The following is a 20,317-nucleotide window of genomic DNA, read 5'->3' as shown; positions in this document are numbered from 1 at the left end:
ATCATACCAAAAATAACATCATCGAGTTATCATTTGTTTATTCCAGATTGATATCTATTTCAAATGATTGTTTATCTGATACTTTGATACAAAAATAACGCAATAAAACAATTAGTCTTTCATGCGTTCGTTTGAGCGGTAAATAAACAAAAATCACGTCAGTTTACGGTATTTACACACAATATATCAACTGTCCAATACTAAACAGCGGGGAGAAGTTCGAAATATGAACAAAACAGGAAAAAATAACTTAATCTAACAAACAATTTCAAAGTTTATTTTTTTAAAACTTAAAGATGAATTAAAATAAAAGTCGAAAGATATAAACGACGCGCTTCATAATTTAGATTAAATTCGAATTTTCATAACTTTAAGTGAATAAATACAATGAACTAAGTTTATTTTATATTACTCTTTTTAGAATTGTTAAATCCGTTATGATTTTAAGAAAACGGAGATGAGTCATGCCCTTGGGAGAAATTATTTTGAAATATTTATTTATTCTCAAATAAAAACTAAAATCATTCACAGCTGCAAAATAACTTTGAATAATGTGATTTTATCATAAGAATGAATATTGTTAATATATATTAGGGCCTACCATAATAATATATGTTTAAGAGCCAATTTAATTTCACACATAATTAAAAATAACCAATGCATTTTCGGCGTTTGCACCGCCATATGTTCCAATATAAATCATTATAAGATCCGATTTTATCAATTAAGCCTATATAGGTTTCATTTCCTGGGTCCAAATAGAAAGTATCAAATCCATATCGTACTCAATATATAGCTTCATAATCAATCCAAAATCTATATCAAGTGCATATCATACTCTATATTGCCTCGTTTTCATTTTCGAGAGTCCAAAAATCTATATCAAATCCGTTTTTGTACTTGTTGCAACAAAGTTCAGTCAAAATTTCCAAAAGTAAATAGTGGTGTTTAATAAGAAGTTCATTATACGTGATTGAAAATAATACTGACTCTCTTGGACTCATTACACAGCTGCAAAACCAATATCGGACTCGGCCAGCGTCGCTTCATACAATAAAGTTTTATGTGGGTGTGTGACCGCACAATAAAATTCAGTATTGTGCTCAACAATGTATAAAAATCTCATAGTATACGTTCTGACTAATTTTGCAAAATTGCAAACGCGAATAAATTCTACATGATATCACATTTTTATATCAATTTTAAACAGTTGCATCTTGTTCAGCAATTAAAAGCATCATGATATGTTTTCATATCATTGTTTAAAGACATGCTTATAATTTTATTTATTTATTTATTTATTTATTTATTTATCTATTTATTTATTTTATTGTTATAAGCTGTTTAACATTTTCAAGACTATAGCACCTATGCAAATACTTTAGAACCAGACTATCTAATACTATTATTAGCTTAATTTTTACTAATTTATCTTAAAATTACAAACGAACTGTTCCTAATCAAAGCTTATCGAATCGAGTTGGAAAATGCCGATACGTTCACGAATAGGCGTTGTATACCTTGTATTGTACTACAAAGGGAAATGCGTCTATTATTTAAAACAGGGCCGCGGCATTATTCAAATTTCACAACAAGGTAACTTAAAGAAGATAACGTTCCTTTTAGTATAATTATCCAGTATTTAAAACGCAATTAACTCATTTTTGAACAGATGTACTGTAACAAAAGTTTATGGTGATCTTGACATGCATAACAAAGATGTAATGACTAATAAATAATAAAAAGAAGGGAATAGTTCGTTTGGGGCGACATATAAACGCGTTCTAAATATAAAGATTACTTCAAGGCTATAAACAAGGTTACAAATGCCTGACCGACAAAATTGACTTAAAAGATCAAAACCAATGTTTGGTAGGTAACTGGTATCGTTTACGTCTATTTATCCGTCCGTCTGTCCTTAACATATTCACATGCGCTGTAAATCCTATTTTGATACAATTGTATAAATTTTTATTTCTCTATTTTCTTGTCTATGAATTGTAATAAAATTCTACGTTGTAAGTATGATATGTTGAATTTCTTATGGCCCACATTTGAACAAAATATGTCCACAAATGACCTATTAATACAGAAAAATGTAAGTGTCGGGTTATAAGTGCCTCTGAGAGTAGTTTTTTATACACAGCTGCTGTCAATTTATAAAGAAATCTCACTTTTCTCACTAGAAATGATGCTGGCTGTATTATAATTTCTAACAGGTCATATGGCCGTATATAAACGGTTGTTTGCAATATAACCCTCGCCTAGCGGCCTGTGTTATAATCCCAAACAACCGTTTATAAAGGGCCATATAACCTGTCAATATAAACGTCACGATCATCCAATGAAAATTGACGTTACAAACGTGCAGTATAAAGATAAAGATAATATGTAGTAATTTAGATTTATATTCAAATATGCGAGTCTTCATTTCTGTGTGTACACTCCCTATTGCATATAACCATGCAGGAATTAGGGTGAAGTGAAACACATTGCAGTGATCTTATCTATTTTATGAGTGCTGTATATCTCAAATTGAAGGCGTAACAATTTTTCTTTGCTCCAAATTGCTTGCATACTTAAACCATTTTAAAGATTTCAGGAAACTTCACAATGAGGCAATGCAATGCGCATGCTAAAACGAAGTCAGCTCAGGTCGGGATTAAACTTTTATTAATACTTAAACGTTAGATTCTTTGTTTTCATATGTCCGCTAATGTGTCATATTTCTTTTTAAGAATTTTCAATTTGCAGACGTTTTCCACGTTGAAAAAAGATGCAAGAATTGCCCATTGATTTGCTCATTTTTTCTGAGGTTCACTTTTTGTGACGACAGAGAAAGGAATAACGATAGAAATGCCACATTCAGAAGCTGGTTCATTTGGTACTTTTTTCTGGGGTTTCATATTGTTATAGGGAACAGGGGCCGTGTATCTAAGTTTGCCTACGATACAAAAGAGAAAGAACATCAAAACAATCGACAATCTGATTTATACTCGGGAGGTACGCTCAGATAGCCTCGTGTTTCGATGCTCTTTCTATTACAAACCGGTCCAGGAATTTGGATTATCTGCGTTCGTGTGATTGTCATTTCGATCTGTGCAACTAGGACAAGTATTTATAAATATTTTATGTTTACATAACAATATCTGTGAGAAAATACTTAAAGGTTTTCATTCCAAAATTGCCCAGAAGAATATGAGACATGAAACAAATATTCAAGTCGGATCAAAAATACCACACATGTGTTACAAATTCGATTTTTGACGTAATTTGACTAACAGATACTTTTATTATCTTTAAAATTTTAAGAATGGAGCCAAACAAATCTAGGTAGGTTGGACTTACAGTACACGTGGCGCTTCGTAATTGAACGCATGCGTAGGATTTTGTAAAATTACAGGAATTTTGATTGCGGCAATATCAACATGTTACCGTCTCCTGTGATTTTATCATTAAATCGCGTGACATAGAATATGTTCAATACCTCAAATATTGAAATGTCACAACGTCTTTGTTTTACAATCAATCATCCAGTCACCGCTACAATCGTTAATTATAAAACGAGCATTTTTTAATTGACCCTGAAAACTACCATATTATCTCTGCCGTCAACAATGATTTATTTATTTTAAAACGTTTGTCAATAAACGTAGTAACGAGCAGTTATGAGTAATTAAAAAGACATCCAAATTGTTGCCTTTTCTGTGTCAACGGCAGAGCGATAAAGATCTTATCATCGAATAACCCTTTTCTCACACAAAAAGAAAAAAACACACAAAAAACATAAAAGCGTTACGTACTTAATCTTACTCTTTGATCTTGGGAAAAGTAATAATCCCTATAAGTATGGTTGTATTTGTTTAATAATAGTGTTATATTTAAGAAATAATATATCCCAAACAGTGATTTTATCGCTCAATAACATCACTGTTTGGAGTTCGGATGCGAGGAATTATATCACGAGGGCGTAGCCCGAGTGATATAATGATGCGCGTCCGAACGACAAACAGTGATGTTATCAAGCGATAAAATCACTGATTTGGATATATTATTTCGATTCTAACACGACATTAACAAATAAATGTTGCGGTACTTGATAGTTAAGCAAAATTGAGCCTGATTTGTTTCCGAACTTATTTTCAGCGCGTCGGATTTTTAGTGGTTACGTCACGTGTATAATGATTACGTCACATGTCTAAATATAGAACGTCAAACTGTGCATCTGTTGCATAATAACACACACTTTCTGTTCTTCTATGTTCAATAGGGAAAAATGCGGGTCGTGTTAGAATGTTGCATAAAACTAGAGTACAGTCTTGTAAGAAAACATGAACTAATGGGTGAAAGCACGCGTCATTATTGACGATGCGGGCTTTTAATGCGTCTTTTAAGTTCTTTAGATGTTAATGCACAAAAATATGCACATTAACCTTAGACTATTCGTCAATATCTCTCATTTAGATCTATAGAGGATATTTAAAACAATTAAAACGTAACCTATACTGCACTGTTGCACGTTAATTTCCCGTGCATTCATTATGGAATTGGAAACTGATGTTATGTAATTTTCAACCGTTAATTGCTATCCAAACACAAATGTAAACACACAATTTAAGACTAAATTTCAGAATGTTGATGCATTGTATATTAATTAAATCTTTACCAGCTGAATTTCTTAAATGGACTTGTACAACTTCAAACGTCAATCAAATTAGTTTAATCTTTACATTTGTATTGTTTGATTCTATTGAGCTGTCAACTGCATCAGATTAATCTTCGATAGAATTACGATAATGTCCGTAAGATGAACGCAAGATTTGTTAAAATTGTGTGCGCAGATGTATACGAATATTGCAAGACGGAGATCGCGTCTGTCCATGTTTTTTCCTTATATATATATATCTATATACACCTCAATGTTTGCGGATGGACAAGAGAAAATAGTGAACTTAGGACTAGCTTAATAAAATCAACAAACGCCGACATAGTATCATTATGTGAGACACATTTAAATGGAAACGATGTTATAAATGTAACAGATTATAAGTGGTTTGGATTCAATAGACTCGATTTACATAGAAACGCTCCAAAAGCATCAGGAGGTGTAGGTTTACTGGTGAAAAATACATTATGCGAAACGTACGACACTTATATTGTAGATAAAACATATGACGGCATACTCATCATGAAATTTGTAAATAAGAAAAGTGCATATGAATTTGTCGTCTGCTCGTGCTATCTACCTCCAGAAAACTCGACAAGGGGCAGAGACGCGGAGGGATTTTATTCACATTTATTAGCACAAATATACCTTAACAGTGAAAGTGATTCACTTTTTTTGGCTGGAGATTTTAACTCTCGTATTGGTTCATTATCGGATGTAATTAGTGACGTTGATTTCTTACCATGTAGACATATTCTTGATAAAACAGTGAACCAGCACGGACATGAGTTCTTAGAATTCCTATGCGAGGCCAAATATTGTGTATTAAACGGTAGATTTGTTGATTCAGAAGACAATTTCACATCAATATCACGCAAAGGGAAATCTGTGGTTGATTATATTTGTGTCCCACATGACGTTTTAAATATGTGTAAGAACTTCAGTGTTTTAACTGTACAATCCATTGTTGATCAATTCGGATTACACGGACTTCTAGGTGAAAGGTCAAGATTACCAGATCATTGTCTGCTTGTAACGGAATTTAACGTGTTGGATTATGATGACAATTCTCGTACATATGAGAGCGATATCCCGTTACGCTATAATCTTAATAGAATACCGGAAGACTTCATGTGTAGTGAACTTGCCAGGAGGGCATTAATAGAGATTATTAACCGCATTGAAATAAGCCGCGAGACACAGTCTGACATGGATTCAATTTACGGATTATTATGCGATACACTAATTACTGAAATGAATAATACCATCCCGAAATACAGCCACACAAAACGTTCAGGCAAACGCTTTAAAAATAAAAAGCCCTTTTGGGACGAAACACTGTCACAACTGTGGAAAGACATGTCAGATAAAGAGAGAAAGTTTTTAAAGTGTAAAGACAATAGGCCAGTGCGTAACGCGTTACGAACGGAATATATAAACGCTAGGACTGTTTTTGATAAAAAACTAAGACAATCGGAGCGAAGATACCGTGATTCAATAACACTTGAAATTGAGGATTTATCATCGAAAAATCCTAACGATTTTTGGGAAAAAATCCGAACGTTAGGACCAAGACAAAATAAATCAATTCCCTTGGAGATTATAGAAAACGGACACATAATTACAGATGAAAATCGCGTACTGGAGACATGGAAACGTGATTTTGAGAAACTTTATAATGGCGAAGTTGATGAACATTTTGATGAAGAATTTTACAATCTGAAAAAAAGTGAAAAACAGTCAATTGAGTCCGACATGCTTGACCAATTATACGTGCAAAATTCATACTTGAACAATGATATCACGTTAGAGGAATTGTCAGCTATTGTCATGAAGGCTAAATCAAAATCATCATCCGGATATGATAAAATACCATACGATGTTTTAAAATTTCCCAATGTCATATCAGTACTTCGGGAACTTTTTCAACTGGTATTGGATACAAGTTTAATACCAACACCGTGGAGAAAATCTATCATATGCCCTATTTTGAAAGACGCTACTACAGATGCAAGAATACCTATGAACTATCGAGGGGTTAGTTTACTTTCATGCATAAGTAAACTGTATAGTGCCTTTATTAACAAAAGGATAACTACGTATTTAAACCAGCACGATATGCTCGCGGACGAGCAAAATGGATTCCGCAAAGATCGCTCGTGCGAGGATCACATTTTCACTTTAGACAGTATCACAAGAAACAAAACATCCGTTATGGCAGCATTCATTGATCTAAAAAAGTGTTTTGATTTCATTGACAGAGACATGATGCTCTATAACTACTATCAAACAAGATTGACGGCAAAATATACAACTCGATAAAAAATATATACAGTAGTTCTACGTCATGTGTACGCATTAATAACAGGCTCACAGACTGGTTCATTTGTCCGAAAGGAGTGAAGCAGGGGTGTAATTTGTCGCCGACACTTTTTGCCATCTTCGTAAATGACCTTGTTCAGGAAATTAATGACCTTCACCTTGGAATTAAAATGAATGAAACATCATCAATCTCAATGCTACTTTATGCGGATGATATTGTTCTCATCAGTAACAACTCCGAAAATCTACAGATAATGCTTAATACCATGCATAACTGGTGCAAGCGGTGGAGGGTGTTGATTAACTGTGAAAAGTCAAAGGTTATGCATTTCCGGAAAGGACGAACAAAGCAATGTGATCACATATTTAAAATAGGTGATAATTCTTTAGAGACAGTAGACAGATATAAATACTTAGGTGTTATCCTCCACGATAAACATGACTTTACATATAACTGTGAAGCTTTATCAAAGAGTGCTGGTCGTGCTCTTGGTGGAATTATATCAAAGATACATTATTTCAAAAACTGTGGATTTAAAACATTTCAGAAACTATACAATTCCTGCGTGATACCCATTTTGGACTATTGTGCTTCTGTTTGGGGTTATAGAAACTTTCAATCGGCAGATAACACACAAAACCGGGCCATTCGCTATTTCTTGGGAGTTCATAGATTTACTCCAAAACTTGCGCTTTCAGGTGAAACAGGTTGGATACCGTGTAATTACAGACGTTGGTTGTGCATGATCCGTTATTGGAATAGACTTGTGAAGTTACCTAATAATAGGATTACGAAACAGGCATTCAACTGTGACTATGAGAAAAGTGATACAATAAATAATTGGTGCAGTGAAGTGAAGAATATAATGACGAAATTAGACCTCAGTGATCATTTCGAAAATAAATTGGCCATCAATATGGACTGTGCCAATTCAAAAATGATTCAATATTACGCAGACATATGGACTACTGATTGTGAAAACGTACCAAAACTGAGAACTTACACATTATTTAAGACATCCTTCACATGTGAAAATTATTTATTATTAAATTTAAAAAGAAATGAACGCTCATTATACGCGCAGTTTAGATGTGGTATCCTACCATTAAGAATAGAAACCGGTAGATATAGCGGAGAATTGCCTAATCAAAGACTTTGTAATTTGTGCCAAACAAATCAAATTGAGGACGAAGCTCATTTCCTTGTTGTGTGTCCCATTTACAATGATATAAGAACTGTTGTTTTTGGAAATGTTATTTCAAACAATTTATTTAATACAATGGCAGACAATGAAAAACTAGTTCACCTCGTAAACAACCATCAAAATAAAGTTATTAAATTTATTGTACAAGCATATCTGTTAAGGAGAGATTTATTGTATAATAGATCATGATTAATTGAAATTGAACTGTCCGTAAATGCATAACATGTATTGATATGAATTTACTATTATGTTAATAACATGTTAAAAACTATAACACATGCTCAGAATATGATCTTTTGTTAAGGTGACTTATAGGTCCTATGGGCCGGGTGTTCATCTTTGTGTATTTATGTGTATGTATATACGTATAACACATGTCACTATAATAAAGAATTTACTTACTTACTTACTTACTTACTTATATCATTATTGATGCTATTGGGCAATTTCTTATATGTTTATCATGTAGTTGCTTATTGAGTACGTTTTGCACTTATTTTTGGTTAACTTTATCCTCTTCCTTAAATAAAATCATTTAAATATAAATATCTTGATTTCAATCTTATCATAATTAATAAATGTCGGTTTAATTTAGTAAAATTCCATACAAAACAAGACAAAACTAAAACTGATTATTTATATGGAAATATGTTACTAAATTGATTGTATATGATATTTGTGTCATTTGTGTGAGTGAATATGTTTTTATGTGTGACTGTATATGATATGAGAGTGAGTGTTATAATTGTTTTGTATATATTTGTGATGTTTCTTTTTTTGTTTTTTTTTTTCAGGCTAGTAAACTGTAAAAATAGATACGGGTGTATTTTGAATAGTTGTTTTATGATGTCACAGACCACTCATTGTGTTTCAGTGTCTTTATCATTATATAAACAACATATGATGTCAGCAAGTTTGGACAAACAACATGATTGTTACATCTCACTAAAATGGTAGTATCAAAGACGTCAAAAAATTGACCACACTCTGTCAACAAATACCAACATTTATCTCCAAAATACATCATTCTGATCATATTCCAACTATTGTGAAAACTGATTAACAGTAAATACATAAAATTAATGAAAACGAAACAACAGGTTAACTATATAATGTAATACAGCTTGTAAAGAAACATAAAACTAAAAACAAATCAATGATTAATATTTATAAATTAAAAGGAAAGATTATAAGGGAGACAACTCGACAGCGCCCATATTACAGAAGTTAACTGTTTATGTGCAAAATGCAGATTAACCTCCCTTATCTGCATCCTCACTTTCTGCAATACATTATCATAAAGTATATCTAAATATGTATATATGAAATTGTAAGAAAACATTATCAATTTTCTGATAAAATCTTAAAACAAATAATACAAAGAAAATACAAATGCAGGAAAGTTATACAAAATATGTAACATAATTGTAGTTTGTCTTAAAGGCAGATTAAATCCTTATTTTAGGTCTGGGATCGCCTTAGAGTTAATACTGGCTGACCATTCAGTTTTTAGTTTTGCAAATACTTTTTGTTAAATACATTTAATTTTAAATTCAGCATATTTAATCACTTATCCATAACACACTGGGATAACATCTAAACTCACTTACTATACGGCTTGAGTGGTACTCAATTTTCAACACTTTAAAGTAAACTACTCCTTCTTAAAATAGACAGTAATTATGCACGATGGTGAAATTCATGTTTTAAGTGAAGACCAGATATAATATTATATATGTACGATTAAGGAAACCAAACAATTCGACACGAATGCTATGATAGTTGAAAAACTGACAAGATTTCCGCCCCCTCCCCTTCATTTACAGGAACAATCAAAACTTACTATTCATTCTTAGATCATTTGTCTGCAATAGCCGACGCTATAAACACAGAAGGCGTCAGAAACACCTCACGCCACAAACACAGCAAATGTCTGCAATACCTCTATCATAAAGAATAGATGCAGTTGCGCCATAGCCGCGTCAGACTAGTATTCTAAGTATCGCTAATCAGGTTGGTTCAAACCCCGTCAGAGGCAAGCCGTTGTTTACTTGAGCATAAATCTTTGCAATAACTGCTCAATACTGGTTGGTTCCAGGTTGGTTCCAGGAACAGGTTCTAAAGTGTGTTTATAAGCTTAAAGCTTTCTTCAAAATGTAATGAAGACATTACATACTTTTAGTTGTTCGTCATATATAGTACATGTAAGACAGACAAAAGATTGAACTTTCTGTTTTATCGCTGACGTATACTTCCTCATTGTAAACCTTTGTGTAACTGTTTTACATATTTCCTTCCTTAAACGACTGTAAGAGACGAAAAAAAATTATGTTATAACAATTAGACCTTCTTAATTGATTATATTTTCATTCACATGCCGGGATAATTATTATAATCACTATTAGCTAGAAAGAAATATAATTGTTCAAACATAAGCAGACCGAACATTATTTTTGTATATATTACTGTTGCCGAAAAAAATGTAAGTAATGTAAAGTAAGTTGCATATCTATTACAATACATATTTAATAGAAACATATAACAAAGCAAGCGGTCCCAAGAGCCTATAAGTCACCAGAAAATAATAAACACTATGTATTTACGCATATTTTATTATTTGTTTTCAATACCAATTTGAGTCTTATTTGGATATTACTAATAAATAAATGATAAGAAACTCATCAACTATAGTGCAAGCTTGGTTGCAATACATTGTTTTATAATATGAAACTGAAATAGTTAAGGAGATAAAGGTTCCGTCTAGTTTAAATGTCTTTAGTTATACATGTATGGAATGTAGAGGTATACATTTGGGTATGCAAATAGGCAAATAAATAGTCAAGTCGTTTATACACTTGTATTTAGCTTGGTATTGACAGTATCTATTTAAAATAGTACAAAGTTGCTATCATAACTATCTTGAACTTGAAGTATCCTGTGCGTTATTTTGTCAACGTCCAAACAAAATAATAAACGATGTGTCATATTTTGTATATAAGTTTATCTAATAGTAAAAAAAAAAAACGTGCATTTCGGAATTTTTCAGATGTTCAAATTCCGGGTATATCTATTCTGAAAAAAGTAATGGTAAAACCTTAAGATTAATCGAGATATTTATCATGTAATAAAAACTTTGAATCCCATTAAAGATAGGTACATTTTTTATATGTTATAATTATACAGTTAAAAAGTTAGAAAACGTTAGTTTTTTCAAAATGATTCACTGAAACATTTTTTAAGATTTTCTGATTTTTGTTTAAAATATTTTGCTGTACAAAATATTAAGTAAACATTTAGAAAATTCTGAATTATTATAACAAACTGGACAACGCACGGTTCTGGTTACTTACGAGTATGCATACATACAATTCAAATGTACATCGGAAAATACATGAACTTTTAAATGCAACCTGGAATATTTTCTAAACGTCTATGAAACCAGTAATGCTGACAGTAGACTTGATATAATGTTAATTTTATATGAATCTGATAACCTGAACGGAAATCGTCTCACTCGTCTTTAGTAATTTAATTTTGAAGACAGAGCTGTGACAGCATTTTTCTTTTGTTTTGATGCTCATCCTGAATTCGCAAAGCACAGAATTTGCATTTTTCAAATTAAGAGCTGCCTTTGAATTCGAAGATAAAGAGATGAATTTCTATTTCAGAACCAGCTACGAGTTCGATACGATATTCGCCAGTTTAATGAATTTTTAAAATGAATTGTCTAACATATTCTTCAAGAATTTCTATAATACATAAAAATTACATGGACAAGTACTTTTAAGATTTTCTTTCGGTGGTATTTCCATTTCCTAATTTTGGGAAGCTTGGATGATCCTAAGTCGAATCCCCTCTACCAGGCCAGCCCTCTTAGCTCAACAGGGAGATTATCAGATTATCAGCTTTGTAATCCTAGGGTAGCTTGTTTGATCTGCAGACGAGGCACATTTCTACGTGCACGTCATCACGGTCTTTGGGTGTAATGGTCATTTGTCACTCATTTAGAAATAATATCGGATAATAAGTTGGCCACTTGCGGAGAAATGGGTAAGTAAATTACTAATAAGTAGTTCTTTATCCAGGAAAGCCGGTTAGGTGGACCGGACCGACTGACGAGATAGCACAAAGCATGTGTTGAAATCGGCATAAAAATAGACAGACAGACAAACAAATCCTTATTCTCACTAGATGGCAATTATACCTGCAGAGACCCGCTGTCGGCGCTGATATCATAAACATAGCAGATATTATTGAACTATAAATATTCGCATCTTTCTTGATAAATACAGATAAGAAAACGCTTTAAGATCTAATCTTAACAATTTAAAGAGAGAGTAAGAAGCCTTAAACTATATTTAGACACTGTATATCTATATTTCCTTCTGGTGCAGTTTTTCAAATGTAGCTTTTCCCATAATATAAATACAGCAGACGTTAAGAAAGATTTGCAGCAGTAAATCATAAATTTAATGTTTCCACCATATCATCATTTACGTCAATGATACATGTGTTTCGAGAAAGAAAGATAAACGCAATAATCTTTATGATTTTCAACACTGGTATTGTGTGGTATTTTTCAACGTTTCTTTCCTACTCCAGCTTAAACGCTCTTCAAAATTATTAATAATGTGAAATATGACGTCATTCTTGGATTGTAACGTAATCGAATCTGATATAAATAAAATATGTTTATAATTTTTATACTTGAAGCAGGCGAAGACTTTTGGATTAACCGCTATGTTAACTTTTTGTTATTATTCTAGTTTTAAAGCAAAACATATTGAAACATATTTTTCATACGTTTAATGTATATATAGCATAGATTAAACGTATTCAAGTTTTACTCATGCAAAAGAAGTTTACCATCAATATCACATAACTAACTATAGTCATTAAAAAGCATCATTATATAAAACCATGTTCTGTTGTTTTATTTTTTTTTTTTTTTTTTTTTTTTTTTTTTTTTTTTTTTTTTTTTTTTTTTTTGTGATTTTTCATGTAGAATTGCCTTTATAAGTTATATATTGTTTCCGAGTATTATACTGTGGTATAGACTCAATTCAAATATTTAATTTCTTCCATACTAAGAAATTTTCATGGCAAATAATCTCATTATCCGAGCCAGCCTGATATATAATATAATAATCATTTAAACACACCATAAATCTTCTGTTTATACCTGTAGCTGTAAAATATACATTAGGAAACTCATTATTTTTGCAAGAATTCCTGTATAATTATCGAGTGAATTAGACACTACGTTGAGATCCCTTTGCTCATACTGTTGATGGTAATGTCCAGTATTTGATATTTGAATATCTCAATTATATGTTACATTAATTCAACACATAGCCAAATCTTAGTTGTCCATTTACACTTAAGTTTATAATGAACATTACGATGGGAACTATATAAAACGGTGGTAATGTACATAATTTACCTTCTAAACTTAAGTGTAAAAGGACAACTGAGATTTAGCTATGTGTTTAATAAATGTGATATACTGATTAAAAATACTGGACATAACCATCAACAGTATGAGCAAAGGGAATTTCAACTTATTTACTCGGTAATATATAATATAACCACCCTCTTATTGTTTCCATGGTAATATTTGAGGATGATAAGATCAACACGACTCTCCTGGAAATGGCCATTGAATAGATGTTAATAGCGCACTGGTTTTGAAAAAGTGGAATTAAATATTGTAACAGTTATACTATCTTATATCTTACAGTAGATTTTACCCGTAATAATACTATTCTATTTGTCCTGCCAGTTATTTGGTATTTTATCTATTCTTCAATAAAATCACACATGTTATCATTCATTGTCTAAGGCATTGACCGACGTTGTATATTAATTAAAGTAGGTTTTTCAAGGTGATATGAATACTTCAGAGTATAACAACATTATGGTCCATCACTTTTATATGGAAAATAGCCTTAACTAAAGGATGCTGGACTATTACAGTATGGATGCTTTTCCACTTTAAACATTGCGCTCCTTATTTTGTTGGACGACAATTTGCTTCCGTTGATTCGTATAAATAAATTTTGATACGTATTGATATGTATAAAACAGAAGATAATATGGCGCAAGTGAGTTAATGCGGATAAACACGTGTTTCTTAAAATATGATAAACAAGACCAACAATGAAAGGAGGCGTTCAATGAACGCAACCCCCACATGACCCAGCAACAAGACTTAAAAGACTTGATGTTGTTGATATATCAAACTATATCAGGTTGGTTTCCTTATCAAGTTAACTGGTACAATATAATCCTGAACATCTGATTTAATGACAACTTCTTTCTTTAAATAGATAATCTTCATAAGGTAAAAAGGAATGAAATACAAATATAGTATTAGAAAATGTGGAATACATATGTACGTTAAAGGAAACCGAAACGTTAAACTACAGAATGCGACACAAATGCTATAATAGTTGAAAAACTAGTTTTACAAGATTGGTTCCCTCATTTACTGGAACAGTAACTGACTTTTCTGAAAGCATTCGTCTGAAATACCTCACATCATAAACACAAAAGATGTCAAAAACATAAATTAAAGCTAACACGTGAAGCAATAAATAATAATGTAAATGATTTCAGCATCATCATTGACGTTACAGACACAGATTCACGGGAAGCGATAAATTAAATGCTTGTTATCTGTTTTCAGCTGTGGTATTATAAATATAAAATATGATATATCCTTCAACGTTATTTGTCTTAGTGATTGTTTGTGTCTTATGATTGGTTATTTTCATAGATATTGTTAAATTGTCCAGTCATGATATTATGCCGATTTGCTGTATGAAACTGAACTGATATCCCCGATTAATAACTTACCTGCTGAATTTATTACAAGAACAAGTCCAGTTTGCTCTTTTGGAACTGTCCATTATAAATTTGGGGATAGTAAGAACGATGATATGTTGAGGTAATAAATAAACAATATAGAACCTGTTAGAAAAGGTTATATTTTTTATTTCCAGCGGGTAAAAGATAAAATTAACAGGAACATAATTTAAAGAAGGTTTTTCTTGAAAGTACATCTATTTTCTTTAGTTTTTAACTATTCTAGTTGACAAGACATACATTTGCACATAGAGAAACTACATTGTCAATTTTTATACAATATAATCAACATGTGGGTACCATTTGTATTACTCTTACAAAAATACATGTAAAACTATATGAAAAGCTTTACTTTAAATTAAGTTTACGGAACAACATTTATTAAATATGTTGCTAAAAAATGAAAATATACATTTTTGCAAGTAATCGAATAACAATTTTGTTAACCGATATTCGGACGTTCGAATAAGGTTGAGCGGTGGCTTAGTGGTTAAGGTGTCTGCCTCTCAACCCAGAGATCATGGGTTCGAGCCCTACTCGGGTCACGACCATGTTTCTTCATACGACACCAGTACTGGTTGGTTCCAGGAAGCGGACTCGAAAGCGATTAATACGTATAAGTTGCAAGAACTTGCTTCGCAATCGAGCTTAAATAAATATGTTTAAACCAAAGACTTTCGATCGAGTACTCGGTTAACCGGTTACTCGTTGCCATCCCTAATTTATTTACATGTTGCTTTCAACATAATAAAAAATACTGATACAATTGAAATATCTTTTTATTTCAACATAAGATTCAAATTGGTTTGCCAAGATAATTATACAATTTATGTTTTCATATTCTTTTTTGTTGGCGGCTTTTAATGTAGTTGCTTTTCTGTAATATTTTATCCGCCGTTATTTTCCATTGTTTATATACACTTCCTGTCTTCTTTTTTACATATTAATATAAAGTAAAAACAATCAGAATCTAAGTTCGACAAAAGATTGCAGACTCTCGGTAGCCAGCATGACATATTTATTACCAAAGAAAACATAAGGCAAGTACTTAAAAAGTTTCATACTGGGTATCAGTTAATAAAACAATACATCATACAGAAAAATTTTCCTCTATTATAGCTTAAAACGTTACCTGGAAATTGTTAGGAATACTATTGAACGTATAATGTATTCATTTCTGTGAAACTCTAAAGCAGTTGGTAATCTCATGGCAAATAGTCTTTCAATTATTATCGGAGACTGACTTATGATCTTATGACAAAGGTCATTGTGATTTTTAAAAAATGTAGTTAACAAAAACAACTATTCGTACTTAGAGGGATGCAATACATTACAGGAAAAGACTTGAGGTAAATATCTTAAGTATAATCACAAAATTTACGTACAACTTTATCTAATTTTTAACTAGAGTCCAAATACAACAAGATAATCGCCTTTCCACCCAGATGGCTACAAAGCTGGCAGCCCTTGTAACACCGATTTTAAGCAAAGTTCTTAAGAAATAAATATGATTTAAACATGGCGTATACATATAGACTATACGATTCTATGTTCTAAATATGTGTGAAATGAGCCGTAGAAATTCTTACTAAATTGCTATATTTTGTCTTGCCATAAAAAAGCTGGAAAAAAATAAGTACATTATTTTATTTTCAATTGTTCAATGGTTTCAATATTACAGAAAAAAGGAAACTGTTTTCTATATAATACTGCAGATAATTATCATTCGTGGCACATTGTTTTCGTGTTTTCCGTGGATATGTCTATTCACGAATTTAAAAGCCATCGAAATTTTATTTCATCAGTTTATTTTGCATTACATTATTTGCATTATGCATTTTTGCACAAAAAGAACACAGGAAATGTTTTTTGTTTTAAGTGGTAAAACCACAAAATTTCATGCCCAGTACTATTCTTTTATATAAATATAAAATTAACCTCATTGCTAATGTTTCATAAAATATTGCATATTAAACATTATGTACTTTTAATTGCCGTTCATAGTACTTGTAAGATAGAGATAAGATAGCAAACTGCTAACGTATATTTCCATGCTGTTCACCTTCGTGTAACTGTTTGCATATGCTTCCTGTAGCAATACTACGGCACAAAAAAGAGCTTAATGTTATAACAATTAGACCTTGATCGATACGATTTTCATTCACATACTGGGATAATTATTTTACTAACTATCTCATTATCATCGTTAGTTTGATAGAAATATAATTATTTTAACATAAGCCGACAAAACATCATTTTAGCTCGACCATACAAAACATGGGAGAGCTATTTTGTACTCACCCAACTGGCGGCGTCAAACTTCGGTTAAATCTTTGTGTGCAAATTGGTATCTCCAAAACTACTGAGGAAATTGGTTGAAAATTTATGTATTTATTTTAGTGCATAATAATATGACAATGGCCATACATTTTACATGGATTTTGACAGAATAATTGCCCTCCTTGAACTTTGAAATTTTACATTATCTAGGCCCTTGTCTTACTATCAGGCACTGAGAATTGACGAGCACGTTGTCTGCCTGGTAGATATGGTTGTATATATCATAGCCATTAACAGTATGATCTGAATCTCATCTTGGCCGAAATTCTCTGCAAAAATGATACACTTTGGAAAAATGCAACTATATTGAGCAAATCAACTCCATGCAGCTTTGATGATATGGTTGAATATAAAATATTACCCACTTTCTCTTTAAAACCTTGGTACACCGTATTTTCAACATTAATAATAGCTACAATATATATATCATGTGCAATAACTTGGCTAAACAATCAACAATCAACAATCGACATTCAATGTCTAGCTAGACAATCAACATTCAGCTCAACATTCGATCTATAATAATAATCAAACAATTCTCAAAGTGAATGTTGAGCTAAACAATGAACAATCAGCTAGACATTCGAAAATTTCTTATGTCGAGCTAGACAATCGACATTCAGCTCAACATTCGACTTGTAATAATTATCAAAGTATTCTAAAAATGAATGTTTAGCTAGACCATCAACAATCAGCTAGACATTCGAAAATTTCTTATGTCGAGCTAGAAAATCAACATTCAGCTCAACATTCGAACTGTAATAATTATCAAAGTATCCTTAAAGTGAATGTTGAGCTAGACAATCAACAATCAGCTAGACATTCGATAATTTCTTATGTCGAGCTAGACAATCGACATTCAGCTCAACATTCGATCTATAATAATGATCGAGGTTTTCTTAAAGTGAATGTTGAGCTAGACAATCAACAATCAGCTAGACATTCGAAAATGTCTTATGTCGAGCTAGACAATCAACATTCAGCTCAACATTCGACCTGTAATAATCATCAAAGTATCCTTAAAGTGAATGTTGAGCTAGACAATCAACAATCAGCTAGACATTCGATAATTTCTTATGTCGAGCTAGACAATCGACATTCAGCTCAACATTCGACGTGTAATAATTATCAAAGTATTCTCAAAGTGAATGTTAAGCTAGACAATCAACAATCAGCTAGACTTCGAAAATTTCTTATGTCGAGCTAGACAATCGACATTCAGCTCAACATTCGAGCTATGATAATGATCTGGGTTTTCTATAAGTGAATGTTGAGCTACACAATCAACAATCAGCTAGACATTCGAAAATTTCTTTTGTCTAGCTAGACAATCGACATTCAGCTCAACATTCGATCTATAATAATCAACAATTTTTTCTTAAAGTGAATGTTGAGCTAGACAATCAACAATCAGCTAGACATTCGAAAAATTTATATGTCTAGCTAGACAATCAACATTCAGCTCAACATTCGATCTATAATAATAATCAAACAATTTTCAAAGTGAATGTTGAGCTAGACAATCAACAATCAGCTAGACATTCGATAATTTCTTATGTCGAGCTAGAAAATCGACATTCAGCTCAACATTCGATCTATAATAATGATCGAGGTTTTCTTAAAGTGAATGTTGAGCTAGACAATCAACAATCAGCTAGACATTCGAAAATGTCTTATGTCGAGCTAGACAATCAACATTCAGCTCAACATTCGACCTGTAATAATTATCAAAGTATCCGTAAAGTGAATGTTGAGCTAGACAATCAACAATCAGCTAGACATGCGAAAAATTTATATGTCTAGCTAGACAATCGACATTCAGCTCAACATTCGACTTGTAATAATTATCAAAGTATCATTAAAGTGAATGTTGAGCTAGACAATCAACAATCAGCTAGACATTCGATAATTTCTTATGTCGAGCTAGAAAATCGACATTCAGCTCAACATTCGATCTATAATAATGATCGAGGTTTTCTTAAAGTGAATGTTGAGCTTGACAATCAACAATCAGCTAGACATTCGAAAATGTCCTATGTCGAGCTAGACAATCAACATTCAGCTCAACATTCGACCTGTAATAATTATCAAAGTATCCTTAAAGTGAATGTTGAGCTAGACAATCAACAATCAGCTAGACATTCGATATTTTTTATTATAGATCGAATGTTGAGCTGAATGTCGATTGTCTAGCTCGACATAAGAATTTATCGAATGTGTAGCTGATTGTTTATTGTCTAGCTCAACATTCACTTTAAGAATACTTTGATAATTATAACAGGTCGAATGTTGAGCTGAATGTTGGTTGTCTATGTCGATATAAAAAGATTCGAATGTCTAGCTGATTGTTGATTGTCTAGCTAAACATTTATTGTAAGAATACTTTGATAATTATTACAGGTCGAATGTTGAGCTGAATGTCGATTGTCTAGCTCGACATAAGAAATTTTTGAATGTCTAGCTGATTGTTGATTGTCTAGCTCAACATTCACTTTAAGAAAACCTAGATCATTATCATAGCTCGAATGTTGAGCTGAATGTCGATTGTCTAGCTCGACATAAGAAATCATTGGAATGTCTAGCTGATTGTTGATTTTCTAGCTCAACATTTACTTGAAGAATACTTTGATAATTATTACACGTCGAATGTTGAGCTGAATGTCGATTGTCTAGCTCGACATAAGAAATTATCGAATGTCTAGCTGATTGTTTATTGTCTAGCTCAACATTCACTTTAAGGATACTTTGATAATTATAACAGGTCAAATGTTGAGCTGAATGTCGATTGTCTTGCTCGACATAAGCAATTTTCGAATGTCTAGCTGATTGTTGATTGTCTAGCTCAACATTCATTGTAAGAATGCTTTGATAATTATTACAGGTCGAATGTTGAGCTGAATATCGATTGTCTAGCTCG

This window comes from Ruditapes philippinarum, unplaced genomic scaffold, assembly GCF_026571515.1.
Source record: "Ruditapes philippinarum isolate M1 unplaced genomic scaffold, ASM2657151v2 ctg3478_1_1_1_1, whole genome shotgun sequence".
Taxonomy (NCBI): domain Eukaryota; kingdom Metazoa; phylum Mollusca; class Bivalvia; order Venerida; family Veneridae; genus Ruditapes; species Ruditapes philippinarum.
This window is presented reverse-complemented; position numbering follows the sequence as displayed.